The sequence below is a fragment of the Pinus tabuliformis genome, chromosome 1_2 (assembly GCF_031772625.1).
Source record: "Pinus tabuliformis cultivar Carrire ecotype Pingquan chromosome 1_2, CPIR1, whole genome shotgun sequence".
NCBI classification, from domain to species: domain Eukaryota; kingdom Viridiplantae; phylum Streptophyta; class Pinopsida; order Pinales; family Pinaceae; genus Pinus; species Pinus tabuliformis.
The window spans coordinates 1,087,510,322-1,087,538,041 of NC_142298.1; positions in this window are offsets into that span (position 1 = coordinate 1,087,510,322).

A 27,720-nucleotide genomic window follows, 5' to 3' on the forward strand; every position below is an offset into this window, starting at 1 on the left:
ATATACCCTTTAAGTACTGGATTGACACCATATGGAGGGCAGTATGCCTTTTCATTGTTCCCCCCCGGAGAACAACCATATGGGAGTTTACAACAAAGTTCAGGTCAAACTGGAATTACATCCAGCGGTTGGGTACCAATACTGCCTCAGCAACCAAGGGTTGTATATTCAATGCAACCAGTCCACCCTGTGTCGAATATTCCCACTATACCTGCTATGGTGACTGCGTCACAAGTACAAGCGCTACCTGTTGTATGTCAACCCCAAGTTTCTCAGGTTGCAATACAACAGCCTCTTGTCTCGACGACTCAATCACAACCTCAGGTTAGTGCCTCCTTATCTGGAGCGACTCAGGCTCAAACAAGTACTATGACTCCTCATCTTGGTCAATCATCCAGTATTGGACAACAGAAAATGGTCCAACAACCAGGGCTGGTTCAATCTCAACAACCGCAATTCCAGCAATCATATCAAGGACCTGAGCAACAAGTCTTTGTAAGTAATGGGCAACTGCATTTCCAAAGCGGTTATCAACAACCATACTATAATGGTTATGCCCATCAACCTTGTCAAAGTTTTCAGCATCAAATACATTATGCTGGTATGCAAAGACCCACTGCTCAGGCGATTCCATCTTATCCTGGGTATGCTTCGCCTAACCTGAATCAACAGTTGCCCTTTGTAGCAACTCTAGAATTACCAGATCTAAACCGGCTGACGAATGATCCAATTGCTTATGCCCCTTGGTGGCCAGCAATTCCGCATAAACTTCCGTCAGATATTCCTAAATTTAATGGAAATCTGTGGTGTTCATCAAACACCCTAAACGATGATTCGATTAGGCTTCGCCTTTTTCAGAGGACGTTAACTGGTCCGGCAGCAAAATGGTATATCGAATTGCCCAGAGCTTCGTTTGACAACTTCAGTACCCTAGCCACAACCTTTTTAACCCATTTTCAGTTACCGATAAGGTACGAAACGGGAACAAAACTTCTTACCAATTTCAAACAAACAACAGCCACTCACATATCTGATCATATTCATGAGTGGCGACGTCGTCATAGAATGGTAAAAACGTATGTTCCTGATCAGCTTTTAGCTGAATGGTTTATTAAGTCTTTGTTACCTTCCATTATAGAAGATATGGCAAAAGGGGGAGTCGTCACTGAAGAGCAAGTTATTGCTCGTGCACAATATTTGGACTTGATTTATACTCAGTCTGGCACGCTCTACGATAAAATACCTGACGCTCCTAGACCGGAATTCTCAGTCCCTCCTCCTCCTAAATCAAACAATGAATCTCATGCCGGCGATGGCGTGATTGGCACAACAGACACGAAATCAACAAAGGCTACATCTAAAAAGGCCCGTAAGATTTCCAATCAAAATGCAAAAGAAGAACTTCTTGCCTCAGAGGTAAATGTCGTGTCGACCGACAAGGGCAAACAACTGAAGCAACCAGGAGGCAAGAAGAAAAAGAAAGGGAGAAAAAAGAAGCAGGATGAGTCATCTCCTGAAAAAGCTTCTGCAAACCCCCTGCGGGGTGTCATATATGCGATGAGGATCATCGGACGAGAGATTTTCCACATAAAGCTGAAGTTAAGAAACTCTTTAAGAGTTCAAAAACCTCAGCAGTATTGACTGATCCATTTCCAAACCCGGGAACCAAACTGGTTGCTAATCAAAATGCTTCTCGATCCCAAGTGCTTATGTTGTCTATCTCAAAGCAGCAAAGTGATGCTTTGACAAGGAATAAAGATTATGGGAACAAGGATAATGAACAACCTAGTAGTTCGACAACAACTTTGACCGAAGTTGTGCCACCCATCATTCTTGAATCAATGATAAAGTCACCGAAGGGAGTAGTACACAAATCGACATTTAATCCTTGTGCAAAAGTAGCACAGAATTATAATATAATAGAGGACCTGGCCCAATCGCCGGCCGCTATGTCGACACTTGAGGTACTGCAAAATTGCCCCTCCCAAAAGCAAGCTTTATTATCAGCAATAGGTGGGATTGACCCAATGGATTCCAATCTTGTGGCCTTTGATCATAAAGGATATGACCCTTAGTTACCAGCTCAACTAGCTTTCGTTATTCAAATGAAAGCCCTCAACAAAATTGTTCATCGAACAATTATTGATGAGGGGGCATCTACATGTATTATGTCGATGAGTTGCTGGAAAAATTTAGGCTCACCACCCTTATCAAGATCGTCAATGACGTTAAAAGCATTTGATGGACGATCATACACTCCATACGGGATTTTAAGTAACTTTCAAGTTGAACTGGGGGGAAAAACAATAGAAATAGATGTTGAAGTAATCGACGGAAACCTCGATTACAACATCCTATTGGGAAGGCCCTAGATATATGCCATGGCCGCAGTTGTGTCGATCTACTTCAGGAAGATTGCATTTCCCTTTCAAGGAGGAATTACAATCGTCGACTAGCAAACATTTCTCCCCAACAGTTCACAAGTTACGGGAAGCATTCCAATGATCCATGGAAGCAATCATTCGCTTCAAAATATCGGAGTAGGCCACCTAAAAGACCCTGCCTTAATGGGTACTTTTTCCCTACCGCCTCCGAAAAATTTGGTGGAAGTGGCCACGGTGGGAACCTACAACATGATATCTTCTAAATTTAGAAGATTCCTTAACATTTTGTCAGCATGGATCATCGCCCTAATAGAAATATTGTAGCAATCAATTTTCTTGGCTTGGGGAGCAAACCCAAATCAACGCTCATCGAGTGTTTGGATAGATAGGTCTAAGGAATATGGCACCTCTTCAGATCCTTGGTCGCATGTACATTCTACAGACGAAGGAATCATTCAATCAATGATGATAGGAGAGGCACCATGGGAAGATTACCACCATCGCTCCCATCTTCCGGATTACCACAAAGATTATTCCAGCAACCTTAATCATCCATCAGTTTTTGATTTTATATCAAATACTGTAAATACGGTGGAATCCGAGGATGTTTCTTATCTCGTGTCGACCTCGTTAAAAAATGAAACAAGGAGTCATGAGGATAGTTCTTTTACTGTGTCAACCTCATTAAAAAATGAAACAAATCCCCTTTCCAAATATCAAAGGTAAACCTTCATTCCAACCACCAAGTTTAATGCAATGAAGCTTGGGGGGCATGCACCTCGATTTGCGTTATTATGCTGGGGGCATGCAAACTTATCATCGAGCAGTGTTACCACAAGGTTCAAGCTCGTTAAAAAAATAAACCCGTATCGAGCAGTTTTAGCACATCGTTCAAGCTCGTTAAAAAATAAACATAAGACATGAGCAAATGTTTCCACCCGCATTTAAGCTCGTTAAAAAATGAACTATTCCCTGGTAAATAACCATTGTGAATGTAGTACTTCAGCCGTTAAAGCCTTGGTCGTGTTTGCACCGTCACCTCCACTTTTTCATTGGCCGATCATTCACCTCCATTTGATTGTTTACCCATTTTGAGGAACAGCTACGAAGAGTGATTTCACTAGCCATCCTTGTGACACTGCCGTGATTGGAAAATTCCAAACCTTAGATGGAATCAGCTGCTACCCGTTTTATCATTCGTTCCTCAAAAGACGAGTCTCCTTTAAGCTCTTTTAAATTGACTCGTAAAATATGAAAAGATCGCCGAGCCATTGGCCTCTCCAGCTCGTTAAAGGGACAGGAAGTGCTATCCCTCCTCTAGATTTTAATCTTTTTGGACCTGAGGGATTATTACACAAAAAGATCGAGCGCTTGTTTTGTTCGGCTCGTTAAAAGTATCGAAAATCCATCCCTTCTGTATTGTTTTATACTTTTTCGGACTTAAGGGATTAGATGACGAAAAAGGAATTTTGGAGTTACCTTTACGTTCCTTTTCAGACTCTCTAAAATTGAAAAGGACCGAGTTATCTTTGTCTTTAAACTCGTTAAAAAGATTAATAGCGACAAACTTGTCTATAGACGAGAACGAGTTTCACTATCACTAGGCTCGTTAAAACATAGCGATGGATTTGCCCGAAGGGAAAATTATAGAACAAGCATATGTTATCCTCCTCAAGCTTGATAAAAATAAAGAGGTACTGGTCAGCAATGACTGGGGAAAATTGTGAAGAAAACTTAAAGAAACTTTGTTGGTAGCAAGTTGCTCTTGAACATGACACTTCCACTCCGTGTCCGAGTCGGGTTGGGTTGTTTCATTCACCGGTCACATCACCATGGTCACGCCATACCATCCACATTTGGGGTTAATGCTACCAATCCATCACATCAGTGTCGCCGATATGTTCAAGAGAAGTCATTCAGAGAATTCACCTATGTCTCACCCACTACCATACATTATACTCCATTCTTTCATGACCGCCACCCTGAACCTTATATCACCAGATCGTTTTCACCTCCATTAAAATCATTTGCTCCGTTCCGTGTCATTGATGTGGGATTCATTAAGGCCCTCCTGTGACGGATCACTTCTTGTCGACATCAGCTCATTATCCAAGAAGTTGATCTAGGAACACCCCATTCAGTACTTTGAAGCTTGCATGCCTCAATGGCAAGTTTCTCACTTCCAGCGACAGGTTTACATCAATGGCCTTTGACCGAAAGATTTTGCGTGGTGTTTGACACCAAGTCCTTTATTCACACCATGTGAATTGTACTGCAGTACCTTGAGGGTCATTATCATTATCGGTGATTCCTCTCGCACTTGTTAACAGTTTACATCATTGACTGGTAATCAAGCGATGTCTTTCCATGTTCGACTTCAGAACATTTCTCACATGGATCGAATTGTACTTCGAGTGAAGATCGGACGAGATTGAAGACCCGGGATCTAGTTCCATCCATCCGGGCTGCGATATATATTCAGGGAAATAAAGACATTAAATGTACATCATTGCTGCACAGATAATCATCCACTCAAAAGGATGATGGCTCTATCAGAATCATCAGTCTACACTCAGACGATTGTCTATCCTATGTACATGAAAATGAATTTATAAAGCTGAGCATGGGAATGCCCGCCTCATCTAGATCATGAAAATAGTATGAAGATAATGTATTGTATTGTATCTTATTACAGGTCTCCTCCCAACATTGAAAGAACTTTGGATCCTCATAATAAAGCATTTCACCCGACACCAAAAAGTTAACGACCTCATACTTTAGGGGGCAACTGTTATAGACATTTTTGGGCCCTACAACCCCAAGCATGAAATTTCCATAAACCAAGGGCTCCTAAGTCCCTAAAAGTGTTGTTCTAACCCCTAAAGGAACAAGGTCAACAGATTACAGCTTCTCCCAGAAGTTCTCCATGAGAAATTGCTCAGAATTGGTCAAAACAGGATCATTGCAGCTACTCCACTGGCTAAGTGCGTTGCATCTCACCCAAATACACTGGGAGGGTGCGTTTCATTTCAAAAGTCCCTTCTGTGGGGTGCGATGGGCGAGAAATGACAAATGGAAGTGTCATTCCGCGAGGTGGAGAGGCAATGGAAGCTTCCAGAATCTTCTCCTGTGACACTTGCCTCACTGAATTCGATCAAGGATGAGTAAGAGGCCATCAGTCTCCAAGTGGAAGCAAGAACTATCAGAGAGAAGACACTAATCAAATCACAAGCTAACTCATCCCCCTTACAGATATCTATATATGGATCCCTCATCCCAGAGATCCAGAGGTTGGAATTTTGCATATTGTAAGGAATTGCTGTTGGTTTCTTGAGACAAACATCAGATTGTTGGGTGATCTAAGCTTTGTTTGAGGTGAAGAGGGGCTTCTTTGCTGGGAGGTTGATGCTGGGTCAGAACAACTGGTTGTAACTCCTCCTGGCTCTTTTTCTTGTTTATCAATAAAAGCTATTTGAGTTCTCCTCCATGATTTTGTATCATTGATGCTTGTTACATTTGTATGGTCAATTTACATCTGATCCTAGATTGTTTATGATTATAGATCCATGTCTTTGTATAGTGCTATGCTTCTGTGATCCTACAGGTACTTTGTGAAGCTGGGCGTGCAAGGAAGCAGGTAGTGGAGAACTATCAAAGAAGAGAGGGATCGAATCAAGGGATTAGCGCAAGACAGAGGTTGGTCTCTCTATTCCTCTCTATCTATAATTCATAAAGGAAAAACATAAGTAGCTTTTCTCTGTTTGTTTCTAAGGCAGCTGTCACACCTTAGTGGGATAGAGCAGTTCTAAATAGACACTTTTCCCTGTAACACTAACTGACCATGAAACCCTAAAGACAATCTTTGCAATTTTCAGGATAAAAAAGGAGACTATATATGTTTTTTATGAGCAAATCTGTGCCAGCAGGTAGATAACATGAGGGAAAATGAAGGAATGCCACTATTGCCAGATGATCTATGCGCCTAATGGAATGCAAATGACTAGGCGAGACACCTAATATGAAATGCAACAAGAGGATTTGATCTCTAACGGAGGGATGACAATACCGACTCTAACAGTCTCCAAAAGACTGATATACTGATCTGAATAGTAAATGAGAGTAACAACACCCTCTTCTTTTAGCCTCCATACACTTGCCTTGCATAGTGCCTCTGAACCAAAGCCTTTGACCACTCTCCTTCTTGGATGTGCTGGTCTTCCTGGGAAGAATTGTCTTCCTCGTTGACTTCATGCAAAACTCCTGCTGAGAAGTTTACAGAAGGTGGTTTGAACTTCTCTTCCTTGATCATTGATCTAAGGTGACTCAAACAAATGTGAAGGTACATCTTCTTCACAAAATTTTCATTTGTACCTATTTGACAAGCTGTCAACAACAACTGTTAACAAAAACAGAAATACAGACAACAACTGGATGGCCTAAACTCCTGCTTCAACAAAAGAAACAGATTTTCACATCTTGTGAACACCTCCATGTCTTACATCTACATACAAATGATGGACTAGATAACAAGCCCACAAAACATGCCTTTAAAACAAATGACCCTTCAAGTCAAGCATGTAGAAAAAGGCCTCTAGGACTCTTTTTCAAATATGGAACACTTCATCATTATCTCCATCTTAGAGACCACATCAACTTTTCCCAAGTCAATATTACATGCATGTTTAAAACAAAGCAATCAACCCTTCAAGTTAATTACACATACATGTTCAAATACAAGGAAATCATCAACATCCTTGTGTTCATGCACATCATTCTCATGCATGCATTTCATCCTTCAACTTTCACTTAAGTACACTGTACTTTCAAAATTGAAATGAACATAATGTTGCAGCAACAAAGTGAGTCTCCTACTCAACTTTTCCATTCACCTTCTTGGTAAAACCCTACAACTTGCATCTCATTAACAAAGAAATGCAAATATATGCATCAATAGAAATGTAATATTAATTGGATAAGAACTCTAACCATTTCTTACCAATCCATTTCAAAGGTCCTTCCTTTGTCTGCACATCAGCATCAACATGTGAATCATCCTGAAACACATCATTCATGGAAACTTCCTTTCCATTCCTGCCATCTTCTCTTTCCACCTTCTTCAAGTTTTTTGGAAGCATTGTTGGACTTAGAGTCCAACATTTTGTAGCAACATGTCCTTGCTTATGGTAGTAAGTGCAACACATGTGCATCCTCTTGACAGCATGATTTGCCTTGTCCAATGGACCTTTGGATTCTTGCTTCTTTTCCTTCAAAAGTTTCCTTTATGCGGCCATTCTCTTCCAACATCTAGAAACATGATGGTTATCCAAACCACAAAAGGAACATGCAATTCTTTTCCAATGCTTATATGGAAATTTATCATGCTAAACAAAATCAAAAGGAATGTGATTAGAACTAGATTTATACCTTTCTTTTTCACCTTTATTGCCTTCATGAGGAGGTGACTCAAATGAAGAAGTAGCTCCCTTTGGAACACCATCAACCTCTTCAATGGTTTCAGAGTTTCCACAACTCTCTGGTTCAATTGCACGCTTATGAACATCCTCATCCTGAAAATGATGTTGAAAGCTATTGCATTCCTCCTTAATGCAATCTTCAAAATCTTGAGGTAGAAGACCTGCAATGAAACTCCTTCTTGGAATTGTTTCAATGGCCTTCATGGCAGCTTTGGAACTTTCTCCATAAGACTGTCCATAGCCAAGACCAAAATACTTAGGCCTTTCCTCAACTATCATTGGCTCAACAATACCTTGTGCATGTTTACCCAAGCCTTTTCCTTCATAGCCCATCTTGGACATTAACTTGGAACCTATGCCTCTGGTATGCTTTTCAAAGGAACCAATATAAGCATTCTTAGAAGAATTTTAAGACAAACAGGAATTGTTTACCTCTTCTTCAAGCTGATACTTGACTAAGGCTACTTTGGCAACAAAGAGTTGTGTCTCCAACTCATGCATCCTTTCCAGGTTCATATTTGCAATATGAAGTTGCCTCTCCATTTCCTGCATTTTTTTAGAAAGCAACTGCTTCTCTTCCTCCATGGAATTCAATTGCTCTCTAAGTAAGCTGCTCTTCCTTCCATCCTCATACATTTCTCTCACCTTGTCCATCATGGTGAACAAGTCTTGCTTCATGTCTTCATCAAAGAATCTCATGGTGAAGGAGGAATTTGAGGACTCACTTGTAGAAGTTGTCATTATCAAAATGAATAAAAAAACATCAAACAAGATCAACAAAGAGCTTATTCAAGAAACCTTTTGCAACAAACCTCTTGTGCTTCAAGGATTGCCTTGAGGTTGTTTAGGATGAGAAGAATGTCTTAAGCCCTTCTTCCTTCTTGTCCTCTCCTAGACTAAGCTAACAATAGCTTTCCCTTCACCTCTGCAAACTCAAACAATAGTCAGTCTGAAAACAAGAATACAATCAATAAGACAATCAATCCTTGACTTCCCAAACACCTTTCAGACAAGCAATATTTGCTTTGTCAATCAAGCATTCTGATCTGATACCACTTTCTCTAGTATAACAAGCTTTGATATCACCTTCCTGAAGGTGGGGTTAATCAATCTCAGGTTCTGATACCACTTGATCTAAAAATGGGGCACTAAAGGCTTCTTGTCAAGCTTACAAGAACCTCTCCCACTTCAGTGCTTATATGTTTCCAAGACCTTATGATTAACGAATTGCAGAATTAAAAAGTGCTTGAAAATAGGTATATGCTTTTAGTTTTCCTTTAACTGTTAAGTGCTTAAGTTCTATTGCTTATGCTGATATGTAAATACATGTAACAGTAAAACAATGCAACAAATAAAAAACAAACATAACAGCAATATAATATGTAGTTCACCCAAAACTCTTGGGCTATGTCTCCTTGAGCTCTATTCAACTCGACTAGGCTCTCTGGGATAATGGCATAAGTTCTTTTACAAGCTCCATGCTCAACTCCATTAGTTAACACAGAACCTATGGGTTTAGAATGCCATCTTATCTCGCTGGTTTTCCTCACTCTATAGACAGATCTAGGTTTCTCTGGACTCGACTCCTTCAGTCAGTGCTCTGAGCTTCTTAAGCTTCTGGCTTCTCTAACTCCCTCAGAATTCATTCAACTATCTCTGGAATGCCTTCTTCTATCATCAGCACACTCTAAACACCAGCAACAGCTTGATCATTTCGACCCTTTGTTGTTCTGCAGCTTCACTACGGCTCCATGGCTCTTAGAAGTTTGTTGTGAGCTCTCTGGCTCTGGCTCTGGCTCTCACTCATGGCTCTGGCTCTGGCTCTAGCTCTGGCTCTGGCTCTCGCTGAGCTTCTCTTAGCCTTTCTGTGCCTCTGTAGTTCGCTTGAACTCCAAGTGACTCTCGGCAACCTTCCAGCAACCTCTAAAACTCTTTGCGCTCTCTCAACATACAATGAGCTTTCCCTTTGGATTCCTCAGTGTTCAAACAACTCTGGGCTTCTCCAAGTTTCCTCTGTCCATTTCTCTCAGCCTCTGTGTGCATTCTCAGCCTCTGCGTGCATATATTGAGCTCTCTGTCAAGCGCCCCCTGTTAATCGTGCTCTCTGTGTTTTTGTGAGGAATCTTCTGACTCTGCAGCTCCCCTAGTTGTTCCTCTGTCTCTCATCATGACGAATCATTCCCTTGCAACCCTTCAGCTCTTCGACTGGCCATCTGGCTCACTGGCTCTGTGGCTCTGCATCTAGCCCTCTCGAGCTATGGCTCTGTGGCTCTACGTCTGGCCATCTGGGTCTGTGGCTCTCTGGCTCTCTGTGTAAAACGCATTCCTACATCATTGTTACAAACGCCTGCTTAAAACATGGTAAGGAGAATGGGATAGTTACAAAGGAAATACATAGGCGGCCTCTTTCTAGGACAAAATCCACGAAAAAAACCATATTTCCAATACATAAAGAATATACACGGAAATACACTATCGGGCCCAAAATCCAACTTCAAAATCTATGAAATAGCGTTCATAATCCCTATCGGGTCCACCTTCAGTTGCAATATCGCAATCGCATCATGGCATGGCCAAAACCCAAATACACAGGAATATATTGAAAATCCAAATTTCTGGATTTCAAAAGTTATGAAATCGAGTCTATAAACTCATCGGGTCTGGCCCTTATCGGCATATTGCTATCACAATCGCATTGGCCCTAGCATCGGGGATCGCCAATCGTCGATTAAATCTGGACCGTTGATCTACTCCTTGATCAGATGGTCGATATCGCATATCGCTGCCACAATGACCCTTTGTATCAGGGATCGCTGATCTCCCGACCGCCAATTAAATCTGGACCATTGATCTCTTTTCTCGATCTGACGGTTGATATTGCACATTTCATATCTCTATCGCATTGACCCTTTGTATCAGGGATCACCGATTGCCGATCATCGATGGCCAATATCAACGTATCGTAATCAGCCCCATCGCATATCACAATTGGCATATTGCATTTGTAACGGTCCGGGGGTCTGTGTTTACCATTATATATATCACCGATCTGATCATCACAATCGGCTCCACCTGGGTCCCGATATCGCATGCAGCCCTACTTCCGATGCGATATATCAGAGATCGCTGATCAGGTGTCCGTCCGGCCTTGTGTTAAGTCCTCCTCTTTGGCCTTTTGCGATGTGATTTCTTCAATGAGCCTTTTAGGCCATTTTTATAAGAAATGCCTCCTTTTCTAAGGATAAGGGGCAATCTTCTTTCTGCGATAACTTCTTCACCTGAAGTCCATTTTAGCCCATTCAAATTGCAGTAGATTCAGACTAAAAAGATCTACGCAATGGGACTATTTCCACGAGCAACCCTTGAATTTAATTTTCCTCTGTGAGGAACACTTTATACTTATAAGTCTATCCAAGATCCAATTTGGATCAATTATAGATAGGAATATTGCTCAACATCCCATTCGGCGGTGAAAATCGATATAACAAAAGACCCTTAATAGTGTTCCAGTCTTGCAGTTGATCCCAGTGTGTTGCCCACCACTACGTAGGAGTAGCTTGCAAAGAAACACTCATTACAAGGATCTTCTGACATTCTTCTATGAAAGAATCAATTTTTTTACTAAAAATTACAATAGAATTAGTACCATTAAAGATAGGATACTCGCGTACCTTAGTACCAATCCAATGAATACAACGGACAATAGCACAATGTTGGGAATGGAGTTCATGGTCACCTTGTTTCCAATCTTTCATCGCAGCTTCAAATACAACTTTAGTACTTTGGATACTCCTCCAACTAATAGAGCTAGTTGTTGTGGGGTTAATGTAATCTTCTCGCTTTCCAGCAGTCAATTGATATAACTAGTCCACTAAACTAGAGGATTCAACATCATCCACATGTTCGATAAACCTCGGACCTTGATATGGATCAAGAGGTTATATAACGTGCATACCATCCACTTCAAAATTCATAGTCTCCTGCTTTAAATTAATGAATGCATAATTCTCAAAAGCCCAATCAATGCCCAAAAAATCTGGATATGGGTCTTTTTCCCCAATAATATCAATATCCTCAAAATTTGCATGAATTTTAACATTGGTTATATCAACGTCGACACCTTCCAATCTACCAACAGGGAGAATACAATATTGATTATGCATCCACAACTGAATAGGGGAATTAACCAACTTGGGTTTTCCAAGATCTTCCCAAGTCTTTCTTGGAAAAATATTAACATCCAATCCCAAATTCAACATGGATTCCTTGGTTTGAAATACTGCAACCTGAGCATCTACCTGAAACTCCCTTCCACTCATCTTCTTGATTCTCTGCACCCTTCTGGAATGCCTCTCAGGTAGGTTTGTAGAAATTGGTTCCTCAGAGAACACATCGTCCTTAAAAATGGTCTTCAATCGCTTCCGCAACTGGCTAGTGAGTTTCTTATCATTCATAATATTTAAGAATAGTTTAAATCAATCCATTATAGGTTGGGAAGATTCTGCGAAAAGTTTCTCCTGATGCCCCTTTACTTGCTCCTATAATTCACTACAAGGTCCCTTTGAGAACATTAACTGATAGAGAACTTCAGTTGCATCCATATAATACTCCCTTTGCTAGTTTGGATCATATAATTTCTTTGGAGATGTAGGTTCTATAATAGTTTGTTGATCAAGGACTCCAATATTAGTTCCTTTCCTCTTTCCTCCTCTCATAAAAATGTTGATGTTAGGCGACATTGAAGGATAAGGAACCCGAGGCTCTATGAAAACTAAATTAGCTCCCTTTTCCAAGTTTCATTCTTCACATCGAGCAATAAGTTCAATGAAATATTTTGTTGAATGTGTATTTACTCGATAGTATGAATACCATGTTCTTCAAGGCAAAGGACATTCTCTCACCACATGTCCTTCATGATCACAATTATAGCATCTAATCATACCTCTTCCACATGTCCTCTCTCCCCTTAGAGCTCCTCTTCCTCCCCTCGAGGGGTCTCATTAACACGAAAAGTAGAAAGGTCAAGATGGTTTGCTAAGGCATCCAAGGAATGAATTTATCCGTATGATGATTAGGGGATCCACGAAATTCACAAAATAAGTTATTGAAAACATTTGAATACGTCTTTAAAATAGGACATGGGCAAGGCTTATGCCCAAAGCTTCGACATATTTCACAGTAATCATTTACAGGCATACCTGGTAGACTAGGAAACGAATGGAACTGAGTATGACCTTAATAGGGAAGTGTGGACAAGATTTGAGCAAATCCTAGTGTTTGCGGTAATTGAGGTCCCATCAGTGCACTGCATGGTCTTGGTCCTTTGAGTCACGGGAATTTTGTAGCATGGTGTCCTTCGACCTAATAGTGGGTACACCAAACATGAGGTCTCTCCAAACGTGCAGGTGTTATATCTTTTTGCCTTTCTTTCAATGTAGCAATTTGATTTTAGAGGCCCATAATAATAGGATTTGTCAAAATTCCCCCAACTCTGGGATCTTGTGGATAACCCTCCATAGCCTCGATTTACATTTCTTGCTCCAGAGCATCTTGTAGCATATTGACCTTCTACTAAGATAACCAAATTTGGGTCATTGGTAACAAGGCCTTCATAAAAAATTATCTCTGGTGATGGGGGTCAATAGGGTAATATAATTTACTAATAGCATCCTTGAATTACTACATGCATTTCCAAGTTGATTCCCCCTCCCTTTGGCGACTGTGCAACAGCTATGTCAATCCCTGTTGGTTTTATTGCGGTAACTTAAACTCTTGAATAAATTCTTTCTTAACTTGGTCAATACCAGAATTGGGGTTAGCATCAATCCACTTTATGAACCACCTCAAATACCTATCTCGCAATGTGGTCTGAAACTCAATGAGCTTGGTAACATTAGGGGTCTAACGAGCTCTCCAAACAACTTCACACAAATACCAATGTTTCTCAACATCTTCTCCCCCCTTTCCTACAAACTTGGGGTATCTTGTAAGTGATCCAGCTATGACTCCAACCATGGTTGGTTGCGTTGTAGAAACAAGTATGAACCCGGTTGAGAATAACTAACTGAACTTGATTGACTAACACCTCTAGAGCTACTTTTACCTTGAAGTGACGACTGAACTTTAATAAAATTGCATACCTTTGAAAAGAGAAAATTCAGACTTTGATATAGCACCAGGGGAAGGTCAGGGGGAGGAGGACTACGCATGTTACTATGCTATAGGGCTTTGTGTTCTAGTGTTCACTCATCTTCAAAGAAATTCTGTCTCATTACAAAATGTTAATCAACATCTATGGTCGTATCATCTTCGGGTGTCCTGGTTAGTTGGACATCTGGCTCATGTGTCTGAAATCCTTCTACATCCTCATGCATAAGAGTAACCATTCCTAATCCATTCACTCCACTTCTTCTTCTACTCCCACTGCCTTCTCCCATCCAGCGAGAAAAAATAACTCTCTCCCTTGCTCCCTTTTCTTAGCTCCGAAGTCTCCATTTTCCTCTTATTCTATGCCTAGCTCCTCATGGTGTTGCCTATGCGTTGTAATTCCCTTCATCTAGCTCTAAGTTCACGCAACTTATTCTTGTGCCATTCTTCATACATTCTCACCCTCTACAATGCCCTAAAGTCCCTTTCTTTTCACAACTCTTCTTAATTCATTATAGGAATTCATTCATCATCCCCCGATGACACACCCTCCCTTTCCCCTAATCCATTCCCCCATTACAAGTAACTTAAGCTTCCATTTGATTTGGTTGAAACTCCAACAAGCTGTCTTCGACTAACAATATCTTAATCCAAAGTGGGATTTATTTCAGTAGTCGCCCTTGTATGCCGAATTTGAATATAGCATTTGCGTGGGAAAACGACTTATGCTTTCCAGCTACAAACTCAATAATATATCCTTCAAGCATCACTTTAACCTATAAATCAATGAATCTTGTTAGTTTTGTATCTAGCCAATGAAGATCAGGCAAACATGTTTTTGTCCAATCCCTATGCAACCTCGACTGTATGGGAACCCTTTATTTATGGTGATATAGGGTAAACCAATTTTCTAACTTCTTAGGAAGCTCACACCAAAAGATCTCATACTGGTCGCAAGTAGGTTCAGCATACAATGTTTCTTCTTTGACCCAGTCCAGATTCTTCTGCCCTAGTTGTGTCTGTTGTAAAATAATGTGGTCAACCTTTTCATGCCACCATGTTTGGATATTCCAAAGGACATACTGGGGTCACATTATCTAAACCCACCTTCAAGAAACATGAGGTCTCGGCAATGGAACCATTTGTTGGCATGAAAATTTACTTTAAAATTGACCCAAGGTTCGATCGAGGGTGCCAACAAAAAGCCCGCGTAGTCTAGCGCTTTGTCGTCATATTCACTCCTTCCAAAAGGAAGAAGAGTCTCACCCGAGGTGAGCCAAAACCATGGAAACATAAAGTGGATTTGGATCTGTCTATTATATGACTTGCAAAACTACCACAACATTCATTCTTAACCATTCACATTATACGTTCAATAGGAAAATAAACATATGCAGAAAATTTTAAAGGGCCCCATAAATTACATAGTTAAATGCCAGAAATCTCGTATTTATTATATCAATCACCAGCTGAGAGAAATTTCATTAAAAATGACAATATTACAAATTGCGGCAATTATAGAGTTGTGCGTAGAATGATGTAAACTTTGAAACAGGAACTTTGGCCCAAAAACCCACAAAAAGATGAAAAACAATGCTTAAAACGAAAAGTGTGTATGCTGGAACGATGGTTTTCTTTTTTAGGGTCAATTTTCAACATTTTTAAAAAATGGCAGTAAAACCAATTTTTTTTTGTGGAAAAAATAGTTGTTTTTGAGGAAAAAAACACACTAATGATTTTGGTAGAATAACAATTTTTTTTCCTAGGTATAATTTCAACATTTTTTAGTAATGACGATAAAGATAAAATAATGGGATCTGAAACACATTAAAATTCTATCAGTTCTCATCCATGTTCTTAAACATATAATAACATGATTGTAAAGATCACTAAAATTATAATTGTTTTCAACCATAACATTAAAGATACAAAAAAAATGGAATTTTTTCAACCATAAAAATTAAAAAACCATGACATTATGAACAAATTACATGACTAAATTAATCAAAATGTCATTACTTGTAGATTGAATGTAACATATATTATATCTCTAAGTTATTGTTTCATTGTAGATATTTTAAACAATAAAAATCATCATAATTAAAACATATAATCCAACATAAAAATGACTGATGACTTCATTTAACACCATATGGAAATCAAAATTTTTATTTCAAGATACGATGCAAACATCAGTTATATAAACTGTCTTAGACAACTATTCAAAATCACTCATATTTTCTTGCACAACATCAGAATTCACATCTTCAGATGAATGACTGGATGCAGATGAAGATGTTCCATATTCTTCTCTTTCATCAACTAGTGCCCCATCTGAGTCCACATGCATGCCCACCATTTTAGGTTTCAAAATTCTTCTGGATCTACGAATGGTTTCAGCAGACTTCCATCTCAACACTGTTCCTTTTGGTAACATCCTCTTCAGAATATCTATCGTTTAAAGTGAAGAGTTCCTCTCTTTGTTAAATTGAAGTAATAACAAGTATGTCAACATCCTCCAATTTTAAGACATCTGTGCAGTGACAATTTAAAATTTGTACCCTTTCTTTTTCTCTTTCCACCAATTTTTTTTATCAAATACCATCTCCGGCTTATACACACCATTGAATGGGTATGTATTTGTGGCATACTAATGTACTTCAACACCTGCAACATCTTCATTTTTTGTAATGACCTTTATAACCTTAGAAACCCAGAATGGATAGCCATTGGGATCTCCATCTGCTAGCATTACGATCATGCAACCCTCCTTAATATCATGTACTGAACCCCTATAAAGGTCTTCCATGGCTTCATGTTGTGCACGAGATCTTCTGGAACCAATATACATTTCTCTTTCCTCTACCTGTGAAGAATTAATAATACCTTGAGATTGTTGTTGTTCAACAATGTTTCTTTCCTCATGTTCATTTGACACATTTTGTGGCCAAATAAATGTTTTTTTCAAAGATATATCTTCGTTTGTTGTTCTTGAAATGATATCACTTTTATTATTGAAAAAAGACTCCCACCAAACTAAATCAGCAATATCAAAGTACTCATATGTATATCTAATACATTTTTTAATTTCTTCTAGGCAATCAGAATAATTTATATCTCTATTATGTTTGCATGCATTATGAACTTCGACAACTGATTGTAATAAAAATATATTTGATGCAAATATTGGATGATTTGGAATCAACTTCAAAAATGCCAAACCTGATGATGGTGCCCATTCTGCAGTAGTTGAATACTTCTTGCCCCATATTAGTGTTTTCCTATCAATTTTTTTGATATGAAATTGATGTTGGAAGCTAATGTCACTAATTTGTTCAATGTATTTCTCCTCACCATGCGATCCCAGAATAAACCTTCGCATGTCAATGGTTTCTTCCAACGCATCAAAAGTAGGCTCTGGCATGCATGATTTCTTAATACATTAAATTAATGATGGCAAGCTCCCAACTTCCTTGCTTATCAATGTGACTAAAAAATGATTGGAGATCGGATCAATATGGTCATGAGTGTGCCCAACAATAAGGAAACGAACCTTTACCTTCTAAAAAATTCTCAATTCAACAAGCATGTTTAGATATCCAAAAACAATCTGATTTTTGTTTTCACGACAAGTGCTGTCCAATTGTAGATACAAAACTTCAGGAATATTACCAGAACAATGAGAAATCACATAATGAATTATGGTTATTGCCAGATTTGCATCATTATGAATATTTGGAGTTGTGAAGTATACCCTTGGCAACATTTTCCCATTGAATACCATACAATCGACCAAGTGATACTAAATAAAATTTTCCTCCTGTAAATTTTTGGGTGTGCAAACAAAATGTGGTAGAAGTGTTTTCTTCTGGTCCATACCATCAATTATCAAACCCAAATATTTATTTGGATTATCATAACACTTATTTCGATGTTTGTACAACTTTTCCCTTTCACTTGTTTGTTGTTCGTGATGCTCTTGAAGTGCTTTGACAATGGAATCTACACAACATAAAAGAAAGTCATTAAGAAATATGTTTTCATAGTTGATGACTATACAATTTTAAAAGTTAAAGTTATGAATACTTACCTCTTTCTAACCCTTCACATTTATCGCTTTTTTATTTAAGATAAGAACATGTACTGAAAATCCCCATCCTTGTCTTCTTAGGAATACAAAGATTGTTGAATTCTTTCTTCCATATCTTCACAAAATATTGATATGTAATATATAGACCATGTCCCTCAACACCTTCTACATACTCTTTGTATAAGTTGTAGATTTTGCGTCTTGGGAAATTATTTGGAAGATGTATTGTCTCTCTATTTGGAATACACTCTCCATTCTTTGAAAAGAAATCTCTCATCCATGACATTGCAGTATTTGATAATGGCCCAAACTGTCATTTATGATGTACTTCTGAATAAAATGTGGGATCATTTTCCAAGTTTTCTTGGATTCTTGAGAAACGAAAATTACCCATTGAATGAAACATTTTGAAATTCGTTTTACAAATAAATAAAGGCCCAATATGATAATCATAACCTGACAATGTAGATTGCATGCACCCCACTAAATATGAATTTTGTATGCTTTTATTCATTGACAACTATCTCCTCCTTTTCTCTAATGCAAACTTGAAATCCATATGTTTCAAGCAATCTTTTTAACAACATTCACTTGAAATGAGAGTGATGACAGAACTTCTTCTTGTTAGATATTCTACTCTACCCTTGTATAACTAGAACATCTTAGATTGATACGAAAAGGTCTACTCCTACTCCTCGATACAATATTTCCATGAAACATCTCCATAACTGGATCATCATTTGTATAAGCATTTTCATCATCATTATGAGGAATGTTATCCTCACTATGATCATCTATGCTCTTGAAATACTAACTTGGAGGATATTCTTCATATTTCCCTTCTTTAGTGCTACTCTCATAGTCCTTAGAATTAGGACTAAATGGAAAATTTGACTCGATGTTTATTGGATATTCTTCATCATGTGCATTGTCAGTGCTTCTCTCATAGTCCATAGGATTAGGACTACATAAAAAATGTGACTCTTTACTTACTCAAAATTCTTCATCCTGCCCTTTTTCACTGTTGCTCTAATAGTCCTTAGGATTAGGACTAAGTGCTTCATCCTGTCCTTCATCACTACTGCTCTCATATTCCTTAAGATTAGGACTAGGTGGAAAATGTGACTCTCGATTTATTGGAAATTCTTCATCCTAGCCTTCATCACTATTGCTCTCATAGTCCATGGGATTAGGACCAAGTGGAAACCGCAAATATTTACTTATTTGAAAATCTTCATCATGCTCTTCATCACTGTTGCTCTCATAGTCCATAGGATTAGGACTAAGTGGACATCGTGACACTCTATTGATTTGAATTTCTTCATCATGCTCTTCATCACTATTGCTCTCATAGTCCATAGAATTAGGAGGACTAAGTGGAAACTTCAACTCTTTATTTATTTGAAAATCTTCATCATGCTCTTCATCACTGCTGCTCTCATAGTCTATAGGATTAGGACTAAGTGGAAACCGTGACTCTTTATTTATTTGAAATTCTTCATCATGTCTTTCATCAGTGCTACTCTCGTAGTCCTTAGGATTAGGACTAAGTGTAAGATTTGACTCTATATTCATAGTGGAATAATTTTCGTTATGTTCATCAATATGAATAGAGTTGTTACACGACGAAGATGTTGATGCTTCACAAAGAGAAACTTAACTATTAGAAGAATACATGCCTTTCAAACAAAAGAGGTTGAATGATACAAATGTGCTCTCTCCTAATGATAATATATAGCTTAAAGAATGAAAATTTCCCTCCAAAGTTTCCCTCCAAAAAAATTGTTTCATGTATTTTCCTCCATAATTTTCTTCTACGATTTATTGAAAACTTTGAACTAAAATTTTCTTATGAAATAAATCTTTTAAACTAAATCTTTAAATTAAAATTGTAAACTAAATATTTTACCTAAATTAATTTTTTACTTAAACTATATAATACTTACTAGACAATTGAATGTTTTCTTTTAATTTTTATTATATCTTCTAAAACAAATTAATCCCACATTCACCATGTTGTAAAACAATTTCGTAATGTTCGCTTTATCATAATTTACTATATTTCCATAACAATAATTATATGTTAAAGTCTTTATAAAAACAAATTAATCCCACATTCACCATGTGGTAAAACAATTCCACAATGTTCGTTTTATCATAGTTCCCTATATCGCCATAAAAAAATTTACATGTTAAAGTTTTCATAAAAACAAATTAGTCCCACATCAACCATGTGGTAAAACAATTCTGTAATTTCTGCTATAACATAAATTTCAATATCACTATTGCTCACATCACATCAAGGTTTTTCGAGGTTCGTTAAAACACGAGCGAGTTTGTGGAGCAGCTACATTGTTATCAATGACATATTTAATGGAAGATTATCGCATTTGAAAGGTTAGTTTCTCTTTTTCTTTGTACAAGTTTTAAAATTAAATGGGTTTAATGAAATTTAAATTTTTTTAGAAATTAAAAATTTAGATGAGACAGATTTACCCACTACATCCGCAGTGGGCATGGTGGGCCCAATCGTGCTCCTCGGTGGCCCAATGGGCCCGTGGGGGAGGGGCGGGGGGTCTGGGCCCTAGCCCGTCGTTGGGCTACCAGGGTGGGGCCGTGGGGCTAGCGCCTAGCTCCCCACCCCACCTTGACGGCCCAACAGCCTGCCACCCTGGCCCACTATTGGGTCACCGAGGTGGGGTAGAGGAGGTTGGGAAATTCTGCTTTTCCGCCAATCTTTTCTCTAGGTAGACTAAACATTTTCTGGTCTTGGACAGGGAACATAATGCATTCAGGATAGTTTGAATGTTGTCCTTGATGTGATGTAGAAGTGATGGTTTGGTATTTATTTTTTGAATTTTCTTTTTCTTTTTCATGGCAATAATAGTGAAAGTAGTGAGTGTACATATTTGTCCAATTGTTTCATGTTTTCATTTTATGATCTCCAACATCAAATTGAAGAAATCCAGAGACAAAAGGCCTCTCTTCATCCTAGCTTGATTATTCCTCGAAGACGCCTCCAAGAAAATATTGACCATTTGCAGGCTTCTATTCCTCACAAGATAACTGATGGAGAGGAATTTGAGATTTCAGATTGGCATATAACACCAGAAGCATCACAAGAATCCACTGGTAATATTGCAGAAAAATTATTGGATAAGATTAAAAGGGTAGAAGAAGATCTCCAAAGAGACAGAAACCAGATGAAGCAGCTTGCACAAAGGATTCAAGCCAACATGCAAGAACTTGATAGTCTGAACTCACAGTTTGTTTCTTCTACTTTCCTTTCCTCTCAAACTCCATTACTATCATCTAATCAACACAGTAATGAAGACATTCATGACATCAGTGGTATTGATGATAGGATGGTCATCCCTGTAAAAATAAAAGTGCCAGGCTACAAAGAATATATTCTTGATGCTCAGATTGATATTGGAGCTATGAGTAGTTGTTGCAAATTCAAGGCCATTCCTACTTACTATTGGAAACCCACTCAAGTCCAGTTTAGAGCAGTTAACAAACAGCTGATAAAAATTCCATATATTTCTCTAGACTTTCCAATACACTTAGGATCACAAAAATCATATGTCATTTTATATAATTATGATGTTGATGCTGATATGTTTCTTGGACATGATTTTATGAAAAAAATCATGTCAATTACCATTGAAAATAACATGATAATTTTCAGCGTTTGAGAATGTGCCTGAGGCATATACACACACTTCTTCATTTTTTTTTCCATGTTTTTGCAATAAGATTGCTTCCCAAAAGTAATCTGAGGCATCTATTTCAAGAATGAATGGTAGGTCACTGTGGGGAAGAGCCAAAGGTGGTAGTTGTTTGATTTTTTGCTTTATATTTCTTACGGATTTGGTCATCTGGTCATTCCAACTGCTGCCCTTTTTTAGTCTTTGTTGCAGAAGCTTTGTATCTGTGGCCTGCTCTGGATAAAATTTCCTGATGTAATTCAAACATCCTAAAAATCTTTGTACAGTCTTAACATCTGGCAAATAGTCTAGAAAATTTGATAAAGAATTCAATACATGTGGTTGTAATTCTATTCTGCCTTGGGATATGATTAAACCCAAGTACTCAATCCGGGTTTGTGCAATAATGAACTTATCTGGGGAGGCAGAAAGAACTAGACCATGCTTGAAAACAACTTGATAAAATATCTCTAAGTGTTTTTTATGTTCACTAATATCCTTGCTGAAAATTAACAAATCATCTATGTAGACAATGATAAAAGAATAGTCTCGAAAAATATCTTCCATTCTCTTTTGGAATTCTAATGGGGCATTCTTCAAACCAAATGGCATAATTGTCCATTGAAACTGTCCTCCAGGTACCACAAATGTTGTTTTATATCTGTCTTGAGGATTAATGCCAATTTTCCAAAACCCACTTTTAAGATCAAACTTACTGAATACATTTTCTTTGGCGATCTTTGATAACAACATTTATTTATTAGGTAAAGGATATTTAATGGGCACAAGAGCTTCATTCAGAGCTTTGTAGTTGATAACTAACCTCTTTTTTCCACGTTTTTGCTCTGAGTGCTTGTTGACATAAAAAGTTGGACATGCCCAAGAACTCTTGCATGGTTCTATCAATTTTCTCTTTATCAAGTCATTAATTTCTTCTTTACAAAGCTCCTGTTTAGACGGGCTCATGTGATTTGTTGATGCCTTTTGTGCTTTGACATAGCCTTCTTTTTGAAATGGAAGTGAGACAAAATATTTTTCCCTGAACCAGAATGCATCAGGGTGTTCGGTTGTACAATCATTTTTCAACTTATTTACAATATCAAATAGAACAGTAGGGCCATGGATTTTTGCATGCTTAACAATTTTTTGTATCTTGGAAAGATCTATTACTGCTTCATCGAAATTTCTTACCTCATCAGGTTTTACCCTAAGTGTGTATTTACTCTTAGCAGGGACTTGCACCTTTTATCTAGGCAATTTTATCCATAGCAAGTCGCGGATACAAAGCTTCTACAACAAAGAATAAAAAAGGGTAACAATTGGAATGAACAAATGACCAAATCTATAAGAAATATAAAGAATAAAATCAAACAAATATGACAATTGTCTCTTCCCCACAATGACCTACCATTCATTCTTGAAACAGATGCCTCAGATTACTGTTGGGTAGCAATCTTATTGAAAAAACATGGAAAAAGGGAAGAAGTGTGTGCATATGCCTCAGGCACATTCTCAGACGCTAAAAAAAATTATCCTTCTTCCCATAAAGAAATTATAGCAGTAAAGAAAGGTATAAAAAGATTCAGATTGTTCCTTAAAAGTGTCCACTTCATTGTTAAGACAGATCTCAGGCACATGAAAGGAATGCTGCAAAACAAAATATTGCTTGAACAAGGTAATTCCAGAGTTTTAAGATGGGCTTTATGGTTAGATGGATATGACTTTGATATCATATATAAAGCCAGTAAAGAGAATTATCTTGTAGATTTAATGACCAGAGAAGGAGAAATTATTCAGACAGAATATACAATTAAAAATTTTGATTTTGGTGAATGTTCATCATCCTCCCAGAACAAATCCCAAGTTACATTATGCCCTTCCTGCCATTATTCTTTTTGTGTAGATTGTATTTTAGAAAAAGTTTTGTCTTTACCCATGGAAATCCAAAAGATTATTCTTGAGAAATGGTTTTGGCTCTTAGATACAAGGCACAACTATGATATTCCATTAGCACCCATCAACAACAACCGTGCTTATTTTGGTGCAGTAAGATATCCATATCACAGACTTGTTTATATTTATGATCCTAATTTGAGATGGATAGATTATTATGCCATTCTTCAGTATGCCAGTGCCTATGAAAGAATTTCAATTATTATGTATTGTGAAGACATCATGTCTCCATTCAATCATTGGAGTAGTTGGATGAACCTCCTACTTGTAATGGAGTAGTATTACCAGGACCAATAATGACACCTTCTTTTAATGCTCGTTGTGATAGATTGGGATGTAGTGGAGGCATAGTAGAGGAGACAAATCTAATACAGACATTAGATTGGAGCTGTGCTATTTGTGTATGAGGGGCGGTATCATATCCATGGAACTATATGTAAGCTTGGAGAAATTCATTAATGTATGGATCTGTAAGTGACACTTGGTATCTTGGGATGACTGAAGACCAAACAAGACCATTATTTAAGGGACTTTGGAATCCTCCTATCAATGCGTCTTCAAACTTATTGTGTCTGGTATCAAGAACACAAGTTAGACATGAGTTATCTAACCCTGGTCATACAAGAGGATTAATCCCAAATTGTATGAGTCCGATATGTATGTATTTGTAATCATGACTCAGACCCCATTCTACATCTTCCTTTCTAATGAGAGGAATTTGATATACACTCTAACCAATAGAAACAAGAACATTTACAGAGGAAAATCTAAACAGTGTAGCAGCGCGGAACTGAAAAACTAGGAGTTTATATATTTTTTCCATCTCAATGTTTGGTAGTTCCCAATTAGGTTGTGGATTAAATTCTTGCTCTACAACTCTAGTATCAAACAAAACATTTGTATTTATTTTGTTCAAAAACTTTGTAAGCCATGCCCATTTTTTCTCATGTGCTGCTTTACAAGATTCAGTAGAGAAATTAAAACTTTTCCTAGCATCCATACTGATGAAGATAAAAGGATTAAAAGCACCTGAAAAATTGCATATTTGCAATCACGGGTCACGCCCTACGCCCAACAACACCTTTCCTCAGCAACAATGGGACTTATCACGATAGACACCTTCAACTTTCGCTTACAATAGATACGTTTCTCCCTTCTACCTTGAACATAATGGATAGAATGGCTCTGATAGCAATAATGCGGAATATCCTAATAGAAATCAAAGGGCTAAAGAACTCAAAGATCACAGAACACATAATGCAAATGTTTTGAACTTAAAACTCAAAGAGAACTTCTTTCATATTATAGAAATACTCGAAAATTTACAAGTGTCTTGAGTTGAGGTTAATGCTTCCTTATATAGGATGAGCCCTTGGAGTGTTGCTCAAGCTTTGGATTCTTTCCCATCCCCAAAGTGAAATATCATATCCCATAAAATCTTCATGATATGATACAAAGTGGAGATTCCAACTGGGGGAACCCATGAAAGCCATAATGTATGTACTAAAAGGTTATATATAGTAAATATTCCTTCACGAAAGTGATCATATATGTACTAAAAGCTAATACACAATGGATATTCTAATTTCTTGAAACCCACGAAAGCAAAAAAAGTACAATGATTATTGACACAGAGGAGATTCTTTTAAGGAAAACCCTCGAAAGCCTAAAATAAAGCAAACTAAATACAATGATTATTGACACAGAGGAGATTCTTTAAGGAGAACCCTCGAAAGCCTAAAATAAAATCTCTTTGAAGATTTGGTCACCAACCTTTGGGGCTATGGTCAAAGTCATAGTCAGAATCATAATCAGACTCATAATCTTCAATATACCTATCAAGACTTAACCGAGAAAGTTGTTGTAACCATGATGGTTAAACATCCAAAGCTGGCTGAAAAAGCTGAGAAACACATGAATGGATCTAGCTTATCTGGGGGAATTCCAACTTCACCAAAATAGTCAATTTCAATAGTAAAATTATATCCTATAGGAGAAGCACTATCTTGGTTGATCTTCATGTTGGTTCCCTTATATAATAGATCAAATTCAAATATATCATATCTTTTTGCTCCATCCTACATGTCATTCTACAAAATAGAAAAGGAAAACTGTAGACAGAACATGCATTGATCTTCTTTTCTAGGAACAAATGAAAAGAAGATCAATGATTGGTTTTTCGACCTCAGTGGCCATCTCCTCAGCTGACAGCTCCACGGATCCTATTGTGACCATCCTGTTACAATTTAATGTGGTTACTTCATGCAGTCAATTCTACCATCGTTCAACCTCTTCATCCGAGTCCGACATGCAAGAGCTATTGCGGTCCCATGAGAGTCGACCATCCGCTGTTGGATTCACCCTGTCTTGATCTCATGCGGTGATCTGGTAGATACAATCCAGCTCCCCATCATTGTCTACGTCACACATAGGCTCAATATAGTGCACCCCTTCAGATGGATCCAACGAAATCACTACGCGGAGAGATTCTTATCGAAGATCATTTTTCGTTTCTTGAGGTTGATGATGCCATTCATATCTGTTGCCCAATCTATCCCTAACAACGCCGGATATGGGTTACTGTCATCCACAATCTCGATAACCTCAAAGTCAGTTTGCGTGCTAACGCCGTCGATGTCCATTATAACCCCTTGCAATCTTCCCATAGGCAGAATCTTTTGTTGGTTAGCCATTCATAATTGGATTGGAGACCATTGCAGCGTAGGTCTGCCCATGCGTTCCCAAGTCTGTTTTGGTAGTACATTTGCGTTGGAGCCCAAATCTAAAACAACCTGGTCCATCTCATAGTCTCCAATCTGGACAGTCAATCGCATTTCCCAGTCGGTGCGCAAAACATGTTTTCCCAATTTTTGGATCGTGTGCAGTTCCTCTACCCCTACGCATCTTATTATTAGCTCTCGTAGCCCTTGCATCGCTTTAGCATCCCTGAGTAGCTTCATACATGTTTCTAAGAAGGTAGTTATCAAAGAGGTATCCTGTTCCGTTCCCAGTTGCTCCTTACTACCCGACGTAGATGCTTCTGTGAAATTCTTCTTAGCATCCATAAAGGTTTCCCTTGCTTTCGCCAAATCAAATTCCGGTTGTTTTGCGGGAGCCTTACGGACCCACATATCCTCTTCATGCTGCTTCCCCTTATCTCCCCCTGTAGCTGCGCTAATCCTGAGCATCATATTTACGTTAGGGTCTTCTGTGCGAGGTTCAGCCTTCATCATTTGGACGTTCTGAGTGGGGTTAGCTGGGAGCACCCCCTTCTTCTGCATTTGAGCAATTAGCGTGGGACAGTCGACTGCGTCGTGATCAAACTGGTAGCAGGACGAGCAACAGGTCTTCGTCAAATTCGTGCAGTCCCATGCATAATGCCCGGTCCTCCACAATTATAGCAAATCAATTGTCCTCGTCCTCATCCAGGTCCCATTCCTCCGCAGCCCCATTCGTGCCCTTGGAATCCCCCTTGCGCTAGTGGTGTAGCTGGATCCTGCCTGCGCGTCTCTGTCTGCATCCTGTATGTAGGTGGTTGATCCATCAATATTTCGTAACTGCGGCAATTTCTCTCATCGTGACCCACTGTCCTACAAAAATTACAAAATAGCTATTGGGGGGGGGGTTGTCTTAGGTTCTGCAATAGATGACAATTGTCTTTGGTGTGCTTTCCTCCCACCTGACAGATTGTGCACCAGAGGGCAGCCACCGTGCTTGGCCCCGCTTGTACCTCTGGTCGCAATAGTATTGGTCCCCTCGCTGTCCTATAGTCCGCGAAGACCGGACAGTGGTCTTTATCGTGGCCCTAGCCTTTACATCTGATACACCACACCTCTTCCCATACTTCTGGCCGAGGCACCTGTCCTTGTTTCAAGCTTCGCGTTTCGAGACATAGGTTTTGAATTTTTGCTTGGATTTGTTGTACTCCCAACCCTGTATCCTATATGGGAGTTTCGTGCAAC